Source organism: Protopterus annectens, chromosome 5.part1 (assembly GCF_019279795.1).
Source record: "Protopterus annectens isolate FY-2018-M chromosome 5.part1, PAN1.0, whole genome shotgun sequence".
NCBI classification, from domain to species: domain Eukaryota; kingdom Metazoa; phylum Chordata; order Ceratodontiformes; family Protopteridae; genus Protopterus; species Protopterus annectens.
In genome coordinates, this window is record NC_056736.1 from 34,607,683 (window position 1) to 34,630,021 (window position 22,339).

Genomic DNA, 22,339 nt, shown 5'->3' on the forward strand with positions numbered 1-22,339 from the left:
AAGTGATACCAAACAGTCTGGATTCAGCAAGTCTGAATCTAGCCTGTGCTATTTAAGGCAGAAGTAACAATAATAATACAAAGTGCAGAATGAGGCAATCATGGCAGCAAATAACAGTAAAAATGAAACAGCAGTTCAATAAAACGCAGTTCACAAAGTGCAATACATGCTTAAATTATACTTATTTTTAAAATATTTCAGTGGAAGCCTTGGATTTCTGTTCAGATGCTCCAGACCTCTGGCTGAGAGCACCAAACTCTGAGCAACTCTGACAAACTAAGCACAAGCTCACAGCTTAAATACAAGCAAATTGAAACAGTTTTAACACAAACTACCGATATGAAATCACATCACAGATCCTTATTCCAACAACCCCAACTCAGATGTGTCAGATGTGTCCTGAGATACACATGCCTCTCACAATGGTGGAGGGAGGACCTCTTGATGTAAGATGGCTGGATCTAGTGCTCAAGTGATATCCACCAGTCTAGATTCAGCAAGTTTGAATCTAACCTATGATATTTAAGGCAGAAGTAGCAATGATACAACGTGGTGAATAAAGCAGTCACAACAGCAAGAACAGTAAAAATGAAGCAGCAGTTCAATAAAATACAGTTCACAAAGTGCAATACAGGCTTAGATTATACCTATTTTAAAAGATTTCAGTAGCTGCTTTGGATTTCTGTCCAGATGCACTCCAGACCTCTGGCTAAGAACACCAAGCTCTGAACAGCTCTAGTAAACTGTGTAGATGACAAATCTCCCTAATGTAAAATAACTAGTTTGTGGTTCAAGTGTTTAACCCAGAACTAAGACACTTTCATAATAACATAGGTTCATAGGTTCATAGGTTGGTACTAGGCTATCAGCCCTAGGGCCTATACAAGCCTAGCCATAACAATTCCCTGGCTATTTCTTCCCACACTATTTACTTACCTGGACCCCTGTCTAGCAGGGTGACTGATGTGATCCTCGGGGTGAATTTCCTTTCTCCCATCCAATCATCAAGGTTCCTTTTGAAGAGGGCCAAAGAGGCACTCTGCTTGACATGTATGGGCAATCTATTCCAGAGTCTGGGGAGTCTCTGGGTCAGGAACCTATTAACCTGGGCCTTCACCAATCCGGTATGGAAATCTGTATTGTTGTCCCACATATGTAATTCAGCAGAGGTTATATTGGATGCTCTTCCTGATGTAACCCTCCCCATTTATCCAGGCTTGGGACCGGCATGAAGAAATGCACTGGCTTGTGCATCCCCAGTGGCTGGGTTACAGGCACAATAAGTCTTCAATCAGCAATTCTCAGCTCAGAAGAGTGCAGGCTATCCTCTCCTGCCTCAAGAGTTTAGACCACAAATCTTTCTAATGTAAAATAACTGGTTTGGAGCCCAGGTGCCTAAATCAGAACAAAGACACTTAGAATAACAGCCATGATAAGCCTTTCCAGCAATTTCCAGCTCAGAAGGACAGAGGCTACCCTCTCATCCTACAAAAGTGTAGACCACAAACCTTCTCAATTTAAAAGAACTGGCCTGCAGCCCAAGTGCTTAAACCAGAACAAAGATACATTTAGAATAGCAGACACAATGAGCCTTCAATCAGCTCAACTTAGAAGGATGTAAATTACCTCCCCTATTACAAGAGTATAAACCGCAAACATTCCTTATGTAAGATAACTAATCTGAAGCTAAGTACTTAAATCAAAGCTAAGAGGCTTAGAATGACACTTGAAATGTAATTAGGCTTCTAACAAGCAGTAATAAATTCAGCAGAACAAATGCAACTAAACACTTTAAGAACAAGCAGCAAAAAGCAAACTAAAGTACTAAAGTAAGAAGAAGCACATATACAGTAAAAGCAGCTGAATAAACTGCAAATTTTATTTTTTTAAGAAAGTGGGATGGAAGGAAACAGAAGATAATTCAAGTTTAGCAGACTAATGGGATGGGCCTCCCCAAATGATCTCTCTGTACTTTGTAGAATGAGCTGAGGAGATGGGATTGGGAGCAGTGTCCAAAATCAGATTTATAGAAGGGGCAGGCAACTCAAAAGCCACCAAGATTAAAAGTGCAGCAACAGTTAGGCAGGTTGGTGGGAAAAATCAAATGCAAACAGAGATCAGCAACAGTCAGGCAGAGAACAGCAGGCACTCCAGTGCAATAAAAATACCTCCAGATATTGCTAGTTAAATAAGGAATGTTATTTCTCAGCTCCTCCCACTTATTAGCTGGATGTTATTCACTGTCTGCATAAGAATTCTGTTCTAATTAAACCTATCCAAGATCTCCTAAAACTCCAAAATAACAAAATTTTAAAACAAAGCAAATGCAATGTAAGAAAAAGATAAAAAATAGAAGTAACCAACCTTTAAATGTTCTTCATGTTCTCAATTACAGTGTTGTGATAATGGATTCAGCCAAAAAAAATATTGGATCGGTTGAGCAGGAAAACAACAAAATGCTTCATGCTTATCAAATGATATATAAAAATCAGGGTATATCAATATTATATATCCCTCACACTGAAGGAGGTATGGGCCTCCTTGAAATTGTAAAAAAATCTTTGATGAGCTCAGTCACAATAATTTCCAAAAATTCATAAAACCCAGGTAGCGCTCCAAAGCAACATGTCTTTATTTATCACAAGCAAGTGACCCTCATTAACAAAAAATCAGAAATACTTTAACAATGTTAAACATATCAGCTTTTATATACTTAAAAGTAGGTGTGGAAAATGTACATATTGTTTAATTTTAAACCGGTCTATTCAAGGCAAATCTATTTGCAGTCTACATCCCAAAAACAAGTATTAAGAAAAACAAAAAAATATACATAAAAAGAGTTTTAACGAAAATCGCTTTCAGCTACCTAATGAAATAAAGCCTTCATCAGGTCTGTGACAAGAGCTAAAATCAAGAAGAAATACAGAAATTAAACTGAGACAAACTACACAGCCTCATAACCTGGTGTTGTAGTCAGTGGACCAACTACTTCTAATTAAGAATGAGCAAACAAACCATCCTTCCTTATCACCTGCTCCAGCACCTGTTTCGATAATCAAACCTGCTTTGCCTGGATCTCAGCAAAGACTTTAATCAGCTGCATCATGGAGTCAGGTGTACTTTTCAACTGGCCTTATAACACTGTTACTTCTTCATCTCTTTCTTACAAAAACTTTAATTCTGTTCTCCTGCTAGTCAATGAATCATGTGACTTGATCATAGGATGAAGAGGGAAGGAAATCCTGTATACGTGCTTCTGATATTATGTCTGGTTTCCACTCATTGTTTTTTTACTCTATCAATCTTTTCAATTTTCTTCACCATGGTTTCATGCTACATGCTTTATTCACCATACTTCTCTTGCTAGGTCCTACCATCTACCAGAGAAAGTAAGGAAAATAGTTCAAACAATGGCAACCAATTAAACCAGTTCACTCTGCAATTGCTCTTTGCTGACACTCGAAAGGTTCCCATCTTTAAACTTAAAGATTAAAGTGTTTGCACCCTAATACCTTCAAATAAAATATAAAATGTAAAACATATACGAAAGATTCACAATAAAACAGTTCAAATAAGAAAAAAAAAACAATTAAGTAAGTTATAATCTGGAGTCCTGTGAAGAGTTCCCAAGATTACATTTATACAGACATACACTGAAAACAAGTATTTCAAATTAGGGAAGCAGTTTGGACAGTGTAGAGAAAATTTACACACACACACACACACACACACACACACACACACACACACACACACACACACACACACACACACACAAACACACACACACTACACCAGCCAACAATAATGGACTTGTTAGAAACAGTTAATGTGCCTTAATATTTTTTATACATTACAGTAAGGTTTTGCGATAAGACTTGTGTAGATCAGGTTCATGATACAGAAGCAAGGATCCCATGTCTGATGCCTAAAAGACTATAAAATGACTAGTGAAGCAGAGCCAGTAGGGAAGAGAGATGGTAGTCCAGGTTACTCTGCTACTGCCACTTGATAAAGATGTAAGGTGCCATAACAGCTGAGATGTTAGGGATTGGATGGGATACCATCACCCTGCCAGAGGTTTTAGTTACATGTTGAACAGTTAAGTGAGTCAAAGTCTGCAGTAATCTAAATCTCAGCATTTAGGGAGGTGAGGGCGTCACTGTTCTCCTTGTCAAAAGGGGGGGGGGACTCACATATCTCCCACTAAAGAAGATAAAAGATTCAAATGGAGTAAATAACCACAGAAACTGGAATGGTGGTCCCTGAACAGCAGCCGCTAACTCACTGGTGCTGTTGGCTTCTTGGTCCGGCTCCCCTACTGCTGAACCTGTCAGGTTCCACGTGTGGAGACCAGCTGCACAGAAACAGCAATCTGTGAAAAAAAATGCCAAAAAAAGCACCAGAGAATATTATCAAGCTAGTCTGCATAGACTCAATGTGGCCTGGTTATAGTGGCAACAACCTAAACAACAGTGCCCACTTCCCTCTCTCAGTCTGGTGCTGTTTATGTGACCATAAATGGTTCTGGCTCGGTTTGGGATGTAGGACCTAATTACAGAGTGGATACACACAACCTTGAAGTGTATAATAAAACTGTCTCTCAGACCATGATGTTAGTCACTGACAGACAGGAGTACTGTCTGAATACATCCAGTGGTACCCTACAGTATGACCTCACAATGTGTGCTAAAAATACGGACCATGTGTGCTATGTATTATGAAGGTGTTATGATCTGTGCTTGGAGCCTAGACAGCAAACTCCACTCTCTACAAGCCCTTCTCACATTATATAGTACACTGAAGTTTGTGTAGTGACTGAGACATGGTTTAAAATAGCAGACATTACTCCACTTGTACAGTGGTATATTGCCTTCCACATATTTAGACCAACTACTGCACAGGAGGGGTAAAAGGTGGAGGTGTCTCAGTCTACATCCAGAAGAGACTTACATCAAGGCTGGTAAAGCAGTATGATGAACTACAGCTTATTCATGTCCAAATAACAATCAGAAAGGTCTCATGTCATATATTAGCTAGTTATAGAACTCCTGCTATGACAAAAGAAAGCTGCAACACCCACCTACAGAAAGTAGAAACACTCACTATTAAAACAAATACCATTTTCCTAAGTGATGCAAACTATCCGGCTGTAGACTAGAAAACCTACATCACCATTAATGCACAGGCACAGAGATTTCCAGACTTTGTCAATAAAAATGGTCTAGAACAATTAATCAGAGTGCTTGCTAGGGGGAATAACATATTGGATCCTGTCTTTATTAATAATGGAACATCTTGCACCATCCCTTGCTTATCTTCATCACTTGTTATGTCTGAACATAAAGCAGTTTAATTTAAAATAAAACTGAAACCACAGCTTTTGACCACCCTATACAGAACTGTACACCACCACCGCATTATACCAACATGTAAATAACTGCATAGATGCAGCTGTTCCCCATAGTAACAAGTGCAGGGCAAACCACATGGTGTAACCATAATATCAGCAAGCTTTATAATAAAAGAAAAATAATTTTGACCAAAAATAAGAAGAGTAATTCCCAGAAGGATAGAGCCCTTCTCACTGAAATAAACAAGCAATTCCAAAGCTTAATAAAATCCACTAAAGCCAGGTTTGTGGCTAAACTAGCAACCCAAGGTAAAGACAACACAAAGCATTTTTTAGTTATGTTCGTAATCTCAAAAGCACAATGCAGCAATGCACTGAGCTGATGGTGAACAAAGTTACTTCCACACTGATGCTGAAGATATACCAAACCTGCTGGCCAATATATTTTGCTCTAACTTGATCTGTCTCATTCCCCTCTGTCTGTACCTCAGTATATACCAGGCTTGTTTCTAGCTAGCACACAAGAAGACCAAGTCCTAAAAGTGCTATCTAAAGTTAAAATACTGCATCAAAGGGTTCTTACGATATCCCTGGATGCATCTTAAACAACACGAAGACCAATTTAGCTACACCCTTAATAACACTGTTAAATCTCAGTCTCCATACTGGTTTTGTACCAAGAGAATGGAGATCAGCTACAGTCATTTCTTTGCATAAGGGAGGACCTTCCACAGAATAAGGCAATTAGAGACCTATAAGTCTGACCAGTCTCATATGTAAAGCCATGGAAAGAAATACAATGGAGTTAATCAATAAGGACATAGGGAACCTCCAAACACTGGACCCATCTCAGTTTGGATTCACCAAGAGCTTGTCATGCTTACTCATCTTGGAGGACTTTTTTAAAAAGGTCACTAAAGCAATGGATAAAGGCAAAATATTAAACACTGCATAACTCAATCTGGCCAAAGCTTTTGACTCAGTTCCTCACTCAAGCATAGTAGAAAAGCTAAATAAGCTGGGAATAAGACCCTCTGTCACCCACTGGATTGCCAACTGGCTCACATATAGAATGCAGATAAACAATGTAGGGAAAGTTACCTCCAAAAGGAGACAAGTCACCAGTGGAGTACCCCAGGGTTCTGTTCTGGAACCTCTCTTGTTTGACATCTGCTTTTCTAAAGTAAAAGCCAGTATCAATAGGCTACAGCTGACTAAGTTTGCAGATGACTGCAAGATAGGAGCAGTTGTTGAATGCCCATATGGCTTAGCCATCCTGCATGAAGATTTGTCCCAAATAAATAACTGGTGCTAAAATCATGGACTGAAATTAAATGCCAAAAATCCATTATAGTATCCTTTAGGAAGTCATCTACCCAAGGGAAGTATCTCGTTGACAATACGCTTCTAGGAGTTGACCCAGTTGTTCAGGATTTGGGAACTTATGTGGACAGTGACCTAACTTTTGAACAAAATATGCATATTGTTGTAAGACTGTCCTTCTATATTGCACAGCTAATAAATAAAGAGATTGTGTCTATATCTAGGCATGTTGCTTAATGCTAGCAGCCTTACCCTAAAAATGCACTCACTGGAGGCTCTCCTCACACTGGAAGATGCCGATGTCTGTGCGATCATGGAAACTTGCTTCAGGGCTGAGGAGAGCACCCCTGCCTTACCAGGCTATATTTCATTCTACACTTTCCAACCCCAAAACAAGATCGGAAAGACTAAGGGTGGTAGAGTCTCTATCTTCATTAATGACAGGCACACCTCCAGACTGGTTTGCCAGCATGACACTCTGGAATTATTCCAGGTGCAGCTAACAGTTGGTAAGACACCTATCCATGTTATGGCCAGCTATAGACACACTTCCAATACTCAGGACACAGACTCCTCCTACCTGCACCTACTTGACTCCATCAAGGTACCACTAACACCCTGATCCTTGGTGACTTCAACTACACCACCATAGACTGGGTGAACTATTCCTGCATGAATGCACTCACCCAACGTTTCCTTGACTTCATCAGTTCTAACGCACTAGACCAGCTCGTCTCATCCCCAAAAAGAGGAGATAAGATTCTGGACTGGGTTCTCACAAACATGGGGGACTGCTGCACCACTCCCATAGTATCTTCAGCCCTGGTGAGTTCAGATCATTGGTCTGTCTCATTCACTGTTTCTATCCCACCCACCCCTAGCCATAACCAGGCTGAAAAAACTTCTCCAAAGCTTACTACAACTTCTTAAGGGAGGGTATCAGCAGCTTCACACCACCACCACCCTCAGAGGATGCAGGCAACTATGCTGAACAGTATGCCAATGCAGTATACAAGCACCTGTACAACTGCATGAACTCAGCCATACCTAACAGAACTAAAACCTGCTCCTCAAGGAAACACAAACCTGTCTGGAGAACATCCTCTATCAACAGGCTTTACAACAAAAGAAAGAAACTGTTGTCCAGGGGTAAAAAGGAACAAATTCCAAATTGGAAAAACTCCCTTTTCGGCCTCAACAAGCAAATTAGATCACTAATGAAAACTTCTAAAGCTAGCCTATGAAACAAAGGGAAATTACAAATCCTTCTTTAGTTACATCAGGATTCTCCATAGCAAAGCCCAGGTTTTTTCCGAATTATACTTAATGGTACCACTTACACTGATCCTGTTGAATTAGCCAACCTACTAGCTGATAGGTTCAGCACAAACTTCATCCCCTAGCCCCCCAAAGGCCCATTCAACATCCCAGATACTTGTCAACATCCTGATACTTGTCCCGCACATTGCATCTCTGTAGATCAAGTGTTAGAGGCTCTATCCAAAGCAAAGAACACAGATTCCATGGGACCTGATAGTATCCCAGGCTGTATTCTACATCATCTCCAGCCAGTACTAGCTTCACCATTTTGCACCTTATTCAACCACAGCCTAATTACAGGCTTCATTCCAGCAGAGTGGAGAACTGCCATTGTCATCCCCTTGCACAAAGGTGGTGCCACTTCTGACCCATGAAACTATTGCCCCATTAGCTTGACAAGTCTGATTTGTAAAGCCATGTAGCATATTATTATTATGGATCTCTTAAGCAAGGACATAGGCAATCTCCAAGCACTTGACCCCACCCAATTCAGATTCGTCAGGGACAGATCTTGCCTATTGAACCTGGTTGACTTCTTTGAGACTGTCACCAAGGCCCTGCATGAGGGAAAGTCAGTACATATAGCTTACCTTGACTTGGCCAAGGCCTTTGACAAAATCCTTCACTTGGTCATCATCAAAAAGCTAATACAACTTGGTGTAAATCCCTATCTCATCAGGTGAGTGGCCAACTGGCTCACCAACAGGACCCTCAATGTCAAAATAGGTGATTCCACCTCCGATAGCAGACCTGTCACTAGTGGAGTTTCCCAGGGATCTGCGCTGGGACCCCTACTGTTTTGCATCTACTTCTCAGACATCCAGGCAAAGACAAAAGGCTTGTGGCTGACCAAGTTTGTGGATAACTGTAAGTTGGGTGTTGTCACTGACTACCTGAATGATGCTAACATACTGCAAGAGGGTCTCACAACTACAAATAACTGGTGCCAAAGTCATGGCTTTAAGTTAAATGCAAAAAAATGTATTATCATACCATTCAGCAAAAACAGAGCCCAGATTACCACATCAACAGCAACCCCCTAACCACACAACCTGTGGTGAGAGACCTGGGTACTCAGATTGACAACAATCTCGCATTCAACCATCATGCGGCGGCATTGGTCAGATAGGCCTTTTACTTGGTTCATCTCATAAGTAAAGAGATTGCCTGCAGAAAAAAAGAGGTTATTACCTCTCTGTACTGCTCCCTTCTTAGGCCTATAATTCAGTATAAAGCCCCGTTTGGTATGTACCTCTCCAAACACCAACTGGAAAGGCCAAAGAAGTACTTCACAAAGAGAATCCATGGTCTCTTAACACCTGTCCTATGTGGACAGGATCAAATCATTATCACACTACTCAGTATCATACAGATTGCTCAGAGGTGATCTGTGTCTCACCTACAAGGCAATATTGGACCCTGCCCTACTAGAGATGCTCCATATCCTTAAGTCTAAATCCACATGCATTACGCACTTGATAGGCCTAAATCTAATATGTAAACTCAACAAAATCTGCTGGAGTGACAGGTTTGTCTCTCAGAGGCTACCCCATCTCTGGAATAGACTTCCCATACATTTCAAATACAGTACCTCACTGACCATCTTCAAGCACAACCTTGATGAGTGGATGTGAAATCACAAAAATGTCCCAGGGGTTCCACCTTTGATCCTCACTGACAGTGGCAACAGATGCTGACTGAGGTTTCTTTTTTGGGAATAAACTCTTGTCTCGGCTTATAATGGCCCAGGCCCACTCAACAAAATCTGCTGGAGTGACAGGTTTGTCTTTCACAGGCTACCCCATCTCTGGAAAAGACTTCCCATACATTTCAAATACAGTACCTCACTGACCATCTTCAAGCACAACCTTGATGAGTGGATGTGAAATCACAAAAATGTCCCAGGGGTTCCACCTTTATCCTCACTGACAGTGGCAACAGATGCTGACTGAGGTATCTTTTTTGGTAATAAACACTTGGCTAGGCTTGTAATGGCCCTGGGCTTTTAGCCTAGTAACCTCCTATGATCCTATGTCATTGTCCCCCATTACTTTGCCCTCGTTAGGTCAGTCTTTGATTGTAATGCCACCGTTGGCATGCATCTGTCCAGACACATACAACATCTGGAACACCCACAGAGATACCTTACTAAAAGGATAAAAGGCCTAAACAACATGTCCTACACAGATTGACTCAAAGTCCTGTCATTGGGATCTATATTAGCAAGTCGAAAATACGATAGAGCGAACACCTAATAAATGACACATGTTAGTTGAAATTCCTTAATGTCGAAGTAATTAAATGTCGAAAACAGTAAGAATGAAATGTTTTAGTTGGCCAACTCACGTCTATGATGTGAGTACGTGGTTAAAATAAAAAACATTAAAACCCAAGTCCCACTTTAAATTAATTTATACGTATATATTAAGTATACTGTGTTAATAGTAAATATTTGTGTGTATTATAAAAATAAGAAAAATATATTGAATGAAATGTTACTATAGTTTAGCGCATACTATTTACGTGCATTTAGAGCGGTACCATAGCGTGCATATTGCATTTACTATATGCAACAATGGCTTATGCTCTTTCAACAGGACCTGGTGTGATAGGTAATTTGTATAGAACTGTACAGTCTCAAAAGCTAAGACAGATGCTTATCATTGAGGGGTATTTGTATGTATTAGAGAAAACTATCAAAACAAAAAAGTATTGGTGTTGTCGACTGAAAAATAGCCATAAATGTAAAGGTAGGGCTATTACTACCAGTAAAGATTTGAAGGAACTGTTACTTAAATCAAGTGTACATCAGCATGCTTCCGATCCAACTGAAGTTGATAAATACATTGCTTGTAGTAAATTAAGACAAATGTCTAAAGAATGCAGACATACACCTGCCTTATTGGTAGATGACGTTTTGGCTACTAATTCATTGGAGAGTGTTGTTACATTACCTACTCGTAGGTCTCTTTTACAGCGTGTACATAGAGAGAGGCGAAAAAGTTTACTTATTCATTTTAAACCCTACAGTACATTAAGTTCAGTTTCCTTAGATGATTTTAAATTGAAAGAGTCCACTTTTATTCAAGAACGTAAGGTAGATATTCATTCTAACTTACATGTTTTGGTATTCACAACTAAGGAAAATTTAGTTGATCTTTGCAAGAGTGAAATGTGGTTCATGGATGGTGTCTTTTTAACAAAAGGCAAGTTTTGTAGACAGTTATAAAGCATTCATGCATTAATTTCATGTAATGATAAGCAAAAATGTGTCCCTTTGTTGTATTGCATTATGACAAAAAAGTCCTTTAAATCATAAAACTTCATGTGGGAATGTGTCTTCACATTGTGTATACAGTTAGATGTAAGTCCACATGTGAAGTTTATACTATGTGATTTTGAATCAGCTGCCATAAAAAGTATAGCAGCTAATTTTACTGATGTCAGCAACAAAGGATGTCTATTCCATTTCTCTCAGTGTATATGGCGCAAAGTACAACAGTTGCAACTATCAAAGTTGTATGGCAGTTGTGTTGAATTTCAGAGAGCTGTAAAGGAGCTTGTAGCATTAAGTTTTTTACCTGAACATGGGTCATACCAGCATTTAAAAAGCTAGCTAAAGACTTTCCTGTAGAGGGTAAAGAACTAGTGTGTTACTTTTCAGATGTATTTGTTTTGGGTCGTGTAAGGAAACAGTTGACTCACTCTATAACATTAGGTAGGTTTCCTCCTATGTATCCTGTTTCTTTTTTGAACCTGTCAAGTTTAAACAATAGTTCTTTGCCGCGAACACAAAACTGTGTTGAAGGTTGGCATCGGCACATCAGATGTCTACTTTGAAAACAAATTTCTGACATTCTATGTGTGTTGTCTATTTTAGTTTGTGAGCAAAACAGAGTCGATGAAATTCACCTTCAACTAATGTCAGCTTGTGCTGCATCACCGAAGAAAAGGAAAACTATAGAGTGTGAAAGACGTTTGCAGTCTGTATTGTCAAAGAAGCAGGAATATAACAGTGCTGAGTTTCTTCATGTTGTAGCTATGTTGCTTAAAGTATGAATGCATGGTTGTTAACTTCTAAATAATATGCACCATTTAGTGATTGGGATTTATATTTCATTTACTTATTGTTTAGTTTATTTTTAAAAATATATGCAGAAAATTCATATTGGGTGGCAGTATTAGGTTAAGTATGGTACTAGTATGTGGATCATGTGATATGTATCGTAGTTACGTACATATCAGCACTTATAGGTGTTTTTTATTTTATTAGTTTAGTTACTTACGGTATTGCACCAAGTTTTGTTTGCTGGCCAAATAAAATCATTTGACATTCTGAGATTCAGGATTTAAGCATTTCGCTATTTTCTGTTTTCACTCTTTATGTGTCGCTTATTAGGTGTTCGCTCTAATGTATTTTCGACTTGCTAATATAGACCCCTGTCATTGTACTCAGTATCCTACAGAATTCTAAGAGGTGACCTGTATCTGGCATACAAGGCAGACTCCAACTGATTTCTGATGGCTCTACTGCTCATTAGCAAGTCAAATGGCATTAAAATACTTAGTCTAGGGATCCAAACTTCTTCAGCATCAATAGAACGGTTGAAGGGACAGGTATAATTTGCATTGGGTACTGGTGCTTTGGAACAGAATCCACATCCACTGAAAACAAAGTTGATCCCAGTCCGTATTCAACCAATTCCACAGATATATAAAATATGATAAAACTTAGTACCCCTGGCCATACGTCACATAAATGACTGTGAAACTTGGATCCCCAGTGTACTTGTGTACAAGAAGTCAGACATATTTAATAAACATTACAGTCACCATGCATTAAGAAGGATTTGCATATTGATACCATGAAGTAGAACTACATACCTATAGCATTTGCAGTTGAAACTATCTGGAACCCGCCCATATCTGACCCAGCAACCAACACTACACTGTGGGGGTGGAAATACCTTTTCAATTAGGTCAGGAATTTCTCTGTCACTGTAGTGCTGGCTCTGCTGATAGTCCTCCCTCAGCTGCCCTCTGTTCACTTGTCATGGCTTCCTCTCAGTTGGTGACATCATCGATCATATCTATAGTGCTGGGATAGACCATGTCATAACTGTTATTTTGACCACCCACTGCATTTACATTAATAACCATCTCAGGCCAGGTATGAACATGGAAGGATTGACTGGCAGCATGGACAGCTAAGAGCCATCAGCCATGAAGACAAAGGGTCTGTAATACCATCGCATTTTCTGCATCTGTAAAGTTGGTCTTGTGCATGGATGTGAATGGGCCAACAAATCATTTCCTTATTTTATTTATTTTATTTATTTTACATTTGATTACTGGGAAAGTCCAAATGGAAAAAGTCCCTTTTCAGCGGAGGTCCAGGGGGAAGCTCCATTTATAACAAAAATACAAACATTGCAAAAGTTGAGAAACATGCAAGGAATTACAGAGTATTCACAAGCAACAGTTAAATAATGATGGACAGTACAATTCTTTACTAGTAAACATTTACATCACACATCATACATGAATATGCACAATTTAAATGAGAAAGAGAATTAATTTCCATACAGTTGTGGTTAAATATTGGTGTAATATAGCTCTCAAAGAGCAATATTTAGATAAAGAGAGTGAGATTAAGTCCTATCCAGAACAGTTACAAGAACAGAGCCAAGTGTCTATTAAGTGTGATTTTAGGAGCTTTTTAAATTGTAGTATAGAGCAGTTGGAGGTTATCGGGGTTGGCAGTTTATTTCATATTTTAGGAATGAAGTTAGAGAAGAGTGATTCCCAGCTGAGTTTTTAGCTTTGGCGATGTCTACAAGGAGTTGTTACTGGAACGGAAGGATCTGGAAGTGCTGTACGGTTGTATACGATTTTGGAGAGCAGAGGTTTTATCTGGATGATGTCATATTTTGTGGGCAAAGGTTAATTGATTAAAGTGTAGAAGTTGAGGAAGTTCAGCCACTTTAGCTGTTTAAGAGATGTACAGTGAAGAGTCTTGTATGAGGCATCTGTAGCAAACTTGGCAATTTTATTGTAACAAAATTCCAGTTTGGTTAGATTAGCTTTTCCAAGGTTGGTTAGAATTGGGGAGGCATATAGGAGAGTTGACAACAGGTGTGTACTACTGATATTAGCTTTTGTATTTCCTGTTAGAAATTGTTTGTTTCTGTACAGAAGACAGATTCTTGTGGACCTTCTTAATGCTTTGAGCTATGTAAATATTGAATTTTAAGTCACTGTCAATTTCTATGCCTAGCAGTTTAATGTGAGTTATTGGCGTGATAATATATATTTTTTTTGGGGGGGTAAGATTTTGAAAGACATGGAAGATGAGGGGAGTCTAGTTGGGTAGAAGAGAAAGAGCTTTGTTTTTTTGCAATTTAGAATGAGTTGGGAGTTAGTGAGCCATATTTACACAGATAGAAAGGAAATTTGGGTTATGGTGTGGAGGTCTTGTAAGGATGAAGCTGTGCATATTAGAGTAGAGTCATATTCATATTGTACCACTGAGGTGTGAAGTGTGGAGTTGTGGAGCAGGTTGGTGAAGAGGGAGAATAGTAGAGGCCCAAGGATGGAGCCTTTTGGAACCACTAAGGCAACTGCGAGAAGAGGGGAAAAGTGGTGTTGCCACTGTACGGCCTGCTGTCGTCCTGATAGGTAGTTTTGGAAACAGGTGAGAGATGAGCTACTAAGTTTTGGGTGGGAATGAACATTGATGAGTTTATTGTGATTTACCATATCAAAGGCTTTGGACAAGTCCAAAAATATGGCAGATATAAATTGTCCATTATTTCTATAGTGGTTCACAATGTTAGTAAAGACATTAGGGCTGTGGTGGTGCTGTGTGAGGGTCGAAAACTCAGGGCCGTGTTTTTTAGGCATTACCCTGCTGGCATGGAAAACAAGAGAACTGATAGCCTTGTTTTTGCATGGCCCTAAAATGTATGCAATAATGTCATATAGGTATTGTATGTGTATTAAGCACATACTCCCCACAGTACAATTACAGAAGTACAACTAGACAGTGACACTTAACCATTATAGTAACAATTTTGAGAAGGCTGCATCTAATTGTATATGTAGGAGGCACATAGCAATAAAACAGTAATGAAGATTCTTCAGAAAATGATCCAGTGGGGCATGTCCATCTACCTTCAGTCTGTTTCTTGCAATACTCTTTCAATGAGTGCCTTAAGACAGTTTTGGAGAGCCCATTCTATAACTACCAAGAAAATGACATCCCTCACAGATGTTAGGGTAGAGGAACAGTCAAAGTCAGTGTTATATAAATGAATAGAAGTGTTTGAGAAGTAGTGCTTATCTCAAAGAAGTAGATATTTGACTGAGAAAGTTAGATTTCAAAAAAGCACTTGCTGAATTCAAATGCTTTCTTGTTTTTGTTTTTTTTTTTTTGCAGCAAGCGGATGCTCTAGGGTTTTCATCATGCTTATATCATGTAGAGTTACCTCTCTGAGTATGATGATTATAATAATTAGGACTCATCTCCATTACTGTTTCTGAATTGTTAATTTTCGCATAGAGCTAACCTGATAAACATTCTGAAGATTACTATATGCTAATGGACACAAGTCTTTGCATCTGCAACAACTCCGCATACTGATAGGAAGTCACAGATGTTCCAGTGCAGAGGATTGTCAGCCAACAATTCACCAGCTGAAGATGGTGCCACTGTTGAGCATATATTCTCAGCAGCAAACAGAGGGACAGAGTACTATCATGTTTCATACATCAAAGTGCCATTGGATCCATAATAATGTATTACCTATATTTTATTAGTTGGACATCCATCATATAAATGAGTTGCTCCTCGGTGTCTGTTTTTGGACAAAGGCTGAAAGACATGAGAAGTGTCTTGGATGTCAATTTTTTTTTTTTGCCAATTTTCTTGACATCTTTGTAGGTGAGACAGTTTTGGCTGGAGAAGGTAAGGGTAGACCACAGAGGTAGTGTGAGAAGGAGTCCAAGATTTTTGCGGACATTGTCCGTAAGTAATACAGATGAAGGCTTCTGCAGTAGGGCTATACTAGGACAGAGAATAAAGATGATTCCTGGAATAGTTTGGTCAAGGCTGTCAGCTGTGTTGCTGACATCCCACATAAAGTGGGTCAGTGCTGTCATGTCACCACAACAGTGACTTGAATTGACACAAGCCATTATCTAGCTAAATAAATCACTTGTCACTGTGTGATGCTGTCCAGTTTTTCATTATGTCCATTTTATGTCTCTAGCCCATGCAGAGATCAGGTGGAATACGGAGATGCACAAGAGCAAATCATAGCACCTATGATAGTGCCAGCGAGATTATACATGGTGTTCTAAAAATGTCTTTGTTGTTAGCAATCTAACAGTTATAACCATTCAAAATATTTCTGTCTAAATTAAATTCATCACTACCATACCTGTCAGTACTAGCACAGCTCAATGGTGGTAGTATGGCTGTAGCTGTAAAAGTGAATCATTATGTTCTTGTTACGTCTATGTGCACTGAGATGTTTAGGATGGCTGTAGGTTCAATCTCCCCTGAATAAAATTTGTTGTCGTAGCAATCTATATATCATCCAATTAATATCACTGCATCACATCTAGATTTCCCCTCACAATCGTATTCCCTCTGTTTGTCTGATATTTCTTTCACTATTGTGTTCACTGTCTCTCATTGTGTTACCCTACACCCTATTAGTATGCCCTTCTTTCCTGCTACCTAACCTCCCCCTCTTACCAACCTCTTACCTACCTGAGTACCTTTCAGAACTTTCACTTCTCTTAAAAAAATAATAATAATAAGGACACCTATACCACAAAAAGTACTTCACTCACACCTCACAACTTCTTAGATACTAGACTAATGTACCCATGATTAGTTCAATTTCTTCATTATAAAAACATGTAGTTTTCTTGCAGATCATTGAAGATTGAAGTTATTAAATAATTGCAACTAACTTTGCAATTCTCCATGATTACTGAGTTAAGAAGTTGACAGAAATTTGACAGGCATGCTGCTAATCCCCCTATATCCTGCCCATTCTTTACCTGTTAACCTTGTGATCTACCCTCTTCTTCCTTCACCTTTTCATCTCTGTCTTATGTACCCATTTTCAACATTCAATCTGGTCAAAAAATAAACTCTGCATGCATGCCTAAAAAGTTCTTATAAAATTCATCTTACTGAGGTCATATGTCGCACTTTGGATCACAGATAGCAGCATAAATGAAAATCTGGTCAACTCATTTGAGGGCTGTTTTTCATTTCTTACTCTTAGTCTATGAATGTTTTACATTCCCTTGATATATGTGTTTTATGATATCTATTATGCTGTTCATTCTGTGTTACCCCTTGCTAGGGAACTGAGGCTCTACTTTCAAGTGGACTGAATTGATAGGTTGACTAATCTAAGTATATTATATTGTTCTTTCCAAAAGATGTTCACATTATAGTACAGGTCCACTTCTCAGACTCTGATTTATTCAGTACTAGTACAGGTCAGTGCATCAGGTTACTTTGCCGTATCCTGTCTCTCCTATCTAAGTTTCACATAATTCCACATTGAAGGGTTAAAGGGTTGGGAGGGTGGCCTAACGGTTAAGTTGTTTGCCTTACAAACACAAAGTGCAGGGTTTGAGACTCACAAGGCATAATTGGCTAGGCTTAAAATGGCTCGCAAGTGTGGTTAGCCTAGTATTAATCTATCCCTGCTAGACAGGGGTCCAGGGAAGTAAATAGTGTGGAAAGAAATAGCCAGGGAATTGTTATGGCTAGGCTTGTATAGGCCCTAGGGCTGATAGCCTAGTACCAACCTATGAAGGATTGTCATAAAATCTTTTCCCTTTGCACTCTTCTGTCCATGTGGTTTCTTTTATATATATATATATATATATATATATATATATATATATATATATATATATATATATATATGTATTAAAAGACTAGAAAAAGGGATTATACCCAAAAGTGCTTGTCTTTTTGTTTGTTTAAATATTTGTTTTATGCCTATTGCTGTGGTGGTTTCTGTACTTTACTTTGTTTTTACATATTTATACACAAGTTCTAGTTCCTACCTTTAGTGTACGGGATCTTCATTTGTTTTGTTTTTTATATATATATATATATATACATATATATATATATATATATATATATATATATATATATATATATATATATGTGTGTGTGTGTGTGTGTGTGTGTGTGTGTGTCTATGCTATATATATATATATATATATATATATATATATATATATATATATATAGCTATATATTGCTGTCAGTTACATCAACGTTGCTAATGTAGTTTTCCTGTTTTCCCATTTGTGTGAACTCACAATAACTACCAATAGGTAGATGTTCATGCACATTCAGTTTTTACCTCATCTGCACATACTTTGATATGGCCATGAGGCATTCTAATATGATATGATATGACGTGTCTGTACTGCAGCCACTACAAGGATCTGCTGGCCATGCATAATGGCTTGCCACTAGTATCCATAATAAGCATTGAGATTCATTGTATAAGCAAAATAAATACTGCTGGTTTGGCCTCTATCATGGTTGTGGCATTTCTGAGTGCCTTGTTAAGTGTGACACAAAAAATTATTATTGTTACAATAAAATGACAGTATCAAACCAAGGCTATGGGTCATGGCTGATATTAATTATTCACAGAAACATAGCACAAAAAGCCAAATTACTAGGACATGAATGATGTGTCTGCCACATGCAATCTCTGGCTATAGCAGCATAGTGATAAAGTTGTGACTGTCTCTTTATAAATTTGTTTTCTCCACATTTTAATTGATAGTGAGTTTTTTTATTTGTTAATAATGAAAGTTATAACCAAGAATCACGTTTTTCATTTTTGTTGTAAGTTACATATGAATGACAATTGGTAGACACGCTGATTACTTTTACCCTAAAGCTGACATCGAAGCTTTTATTTTTATTTATTTATTTTACATTTGTTGACCGGGCTAGTCTAGCTGGATATGTGTCCATTTTCAGTAGAGGCCCGGGGAGAAAAGCTCCAATATAAACTAAGTGAAAAACTTAAAAATCATTTTAACATAGGACTAGAAGAAGAATAAGACATATTAAGATATACATTGCAAATTACAAAATAAAACCTTGGAAGGATAAAAAGTAATAAGGCAACTATGTAGCTGCATACATTATGTACTATGCTTCTAGCAGGTTATAATGTAAAAATCAGAGAGGACAAAGCAAAGAGCTTTAGTGCTAGAATATTATAACAAAACAGTGTGAAATGCAGGTAATTATACAATAAAGAAGGACAAGTGATGAAAGAGTAATTATGTAAAATGTGCAACTAGAGTATAGAAGAAAGAACATCTTCTGTAAAGAGAATTTAGAGAGACAGAGGATAGTATAGCTAGAGAGAGAAATGTTGTGTAATAGTAAAGAACTGTCTTTGCTCTTGAGTAGTATAAAAGGTGGTATTTATAAGTTAAGAATATAAAATCGTACATATGTAGTCAATAATGGCAGAAATTTAGGTAAATCTGTTGGCTAGATGCCTAGTCTGGTTTAGAACAGGGGCACAGCCAGTGTGTTGTTAGGTAAAGTTTCAGTTTGTTTTTGAAAAGTGAGGGAGAGGGGAGAGGGGAGAGAGGAATGATCACTGGGGAGAAGATTCCAAGTTTTTCCAATAGCATTAGAAAAGAGAGATTCTCCAGCCTTGTTATTGGGTTTAGAGGTATGTACAAGGTTTTTGTGAGAGGAACGTAGGGATTTCAGATTTATATATGGTGTGATGAGGGTGGATAGAATAGGAATAGAGGATGGTTTATAAAGGGTTTTATGGGCAATGGTTAGTTGGTGGAGTTTAATCATGTTTTGTAGTTCCAGCCATCCAAGCTGTTTTATATTTATGCAATGGTGGGTTCTGTAGGGGTTACTTGTAGCAAACCTAGCAATATTGTTATAGAAAATTTCCAGTTTGCTAAGGTTCTTTTTTGAAAGGTTAGTAAAAACTGGTGATGCATAGAGGAGAGTAGAGATTAGATGAGTGTGCGCTATAGTTGTTCTAGCAGTGGGGGAGAGGAAAGGTCTAATCCTATATAGGGAGCCTAGTTTTTTGTTAACAGTTTTTATTGTATTATTGATATGAGTGTCAAAATTCAGGTTGTTATCTATGATAATGCCCAGAGGTTTGGTGGTTGTGTTTGGTGATATAATGGCACCATTGGTGGATGTAATTGAGAAATCCAATGGAGAGGAATTATGAGTTGGAGTAAAGAGGAGGAGTTTAGTTTTATTAGGATTTAAAAGAAGGCAACGCTGTGTAAACCATTGTTCAACTATGTTAAATGTGTTCTGGGTAAGAGAGAGAAGTTCAGATTTGGATTTGGCTTAACATAAAGGTGTGGAGTCGTCAGCATATTGTATGCAAGTGGCTTGAGGGATGGCTAGATGAAGGTCATTAATGAAAATTGAAAAGAGGAGAGGCCCTAGTATGGACCCCTGAGGGACACCTATGGTAACTGGTTGAAGGGTAGAAAGTGTCTTATCCCAGATTACTACTGCTTGTTGTCTTTTATCGAGGTAGGACTGGAATCATTTTATGGAAGGTGCATCTAAAGAGAGGGATTTGAGTATGTTGATGAGAATCTGGTGATTGACCATTCAAAAGCTTTAGATAGGTCAATGAAGAGTGCAGAGGAAAGGTAATTAAGGTTGTGGTTTTTATTTATACAATCTGTAAAGGACAAGAGGGCAGTGGTAATGCTATGTGAGGGTCTAAAACCATGTTGACAGATGGAAAGTAAGTTATTTTGGGTTAAGTGTTCAAGTAGTTGCTTATGGACACATTTCTCCATGATCTTTGCCAGAGGTGAAAGAAGGGCAATAGGATGGTAATTAGAGAGTTCATTGGATTGTCCGCCTTTATGAAGAGGTATGATATGAGATACTTTCCATAGGCTGGGTATTTGACCTTCAGTGAATGTCCTGTTGATCAGAATGGAAATAGGATATGCTATAGCTTTGGCTGATAGTCGTAGAAAGTTGGCAGGTAGTTGGTCTGCTGAAGGAGAGCATGGTTTAAGTTTTTGTAAAAGGGTCAGATTATATGAAGTTGGGTTGGGTTGCAAGTGAAAAGGAGGAGGTGGGATAGAGTTATAGGAGGGGAGATTAAAGATATTGGGTGATAGCTGAGAAGCTAGAGTTTGGATTGTATTAGTAAAATAGGTATTAAATATGCTGGCTGTATTGATGGGGTTATTATGGTCAATATTTTGAGGGTTAGGAGTAGACGATTTACCTGGATGGAGTAATTGGTTAATGCTAGTCCAGAATTTATGATGGTTGTTTTGATGTGGTTGTTGGAATTGTAGGCAGTAATTTTGTTTATCTGAGAGTATAGCTTTCTTATTGTCATTTCTTAGTTGTCTAAAGGTTAGGTGGTCGGCTGGGTTTTTAGTCATTCTCCATTTTGCCCAAATTTTATTTCTAAGGTGCATTTTATGTTTAGTTAATTTAGAAAGCCATGGGGCAGGTTTGGTTTTAACTCTAATAGATCTGGTTGGTGCATGTTGGTTAAGAATGGCTAGGAAGTTAGAGTTGAAGTAATTGATGGCTTCTTCTAAAGGGAGATGTTTTAAAGGAGACCAATTACAAGTTATTAGTTCTTTTTCAAAGAGCTCAGAGTTAAAGTTCTTTTTGGTTCTGATATTTTTAACAGATGTTGACTTGGGAGTGAAGATTTTGTGCCTAATAATATAGGTGAGTGAGTGGTCACTTATATTATCAGGGAGGGTTCCTGAGTCATAGTTATTGGGGTGATTGTTGATAAGAATCCAGTCTAATATACTTGATTTTTGGCTAACTTTATTGGTCCTGGTGGGGTATGTAATGGTATGTGAAAACCCATATAGGTTAATATGGGTTGTAGGGAGGCTGCTACAGCAGCAATTCCAGTCAATGTTCATATCTCTCAGGATTATGGTTTCTTGGGGTAAGTATTGGGATAGCAAACAAAGAATATGTTCCATAGTGGCAATGTTATTGCCAGGAAGAAGATACATACAGATGATATTGATAGACTTAGCATTGTTAATATGAAGTTTGTCAATGAGAATTTCAGCATTAGTATCTAGTGGTAATTGACAGTTATAGGTGGATAGCTGTAGGCCTGACTTAAATAGAATAGCTACTCCTCCACCCTTCTTAGCTGCTCGGTCTAGTCTTAGTATGTTATATCCAGGTGGAAGGATTTCATTGTCTTTGGTAGGAGGTTTTAGCCAAGTTTTGGTAAGACAGAGGATATCAAAGGCATATAGTTC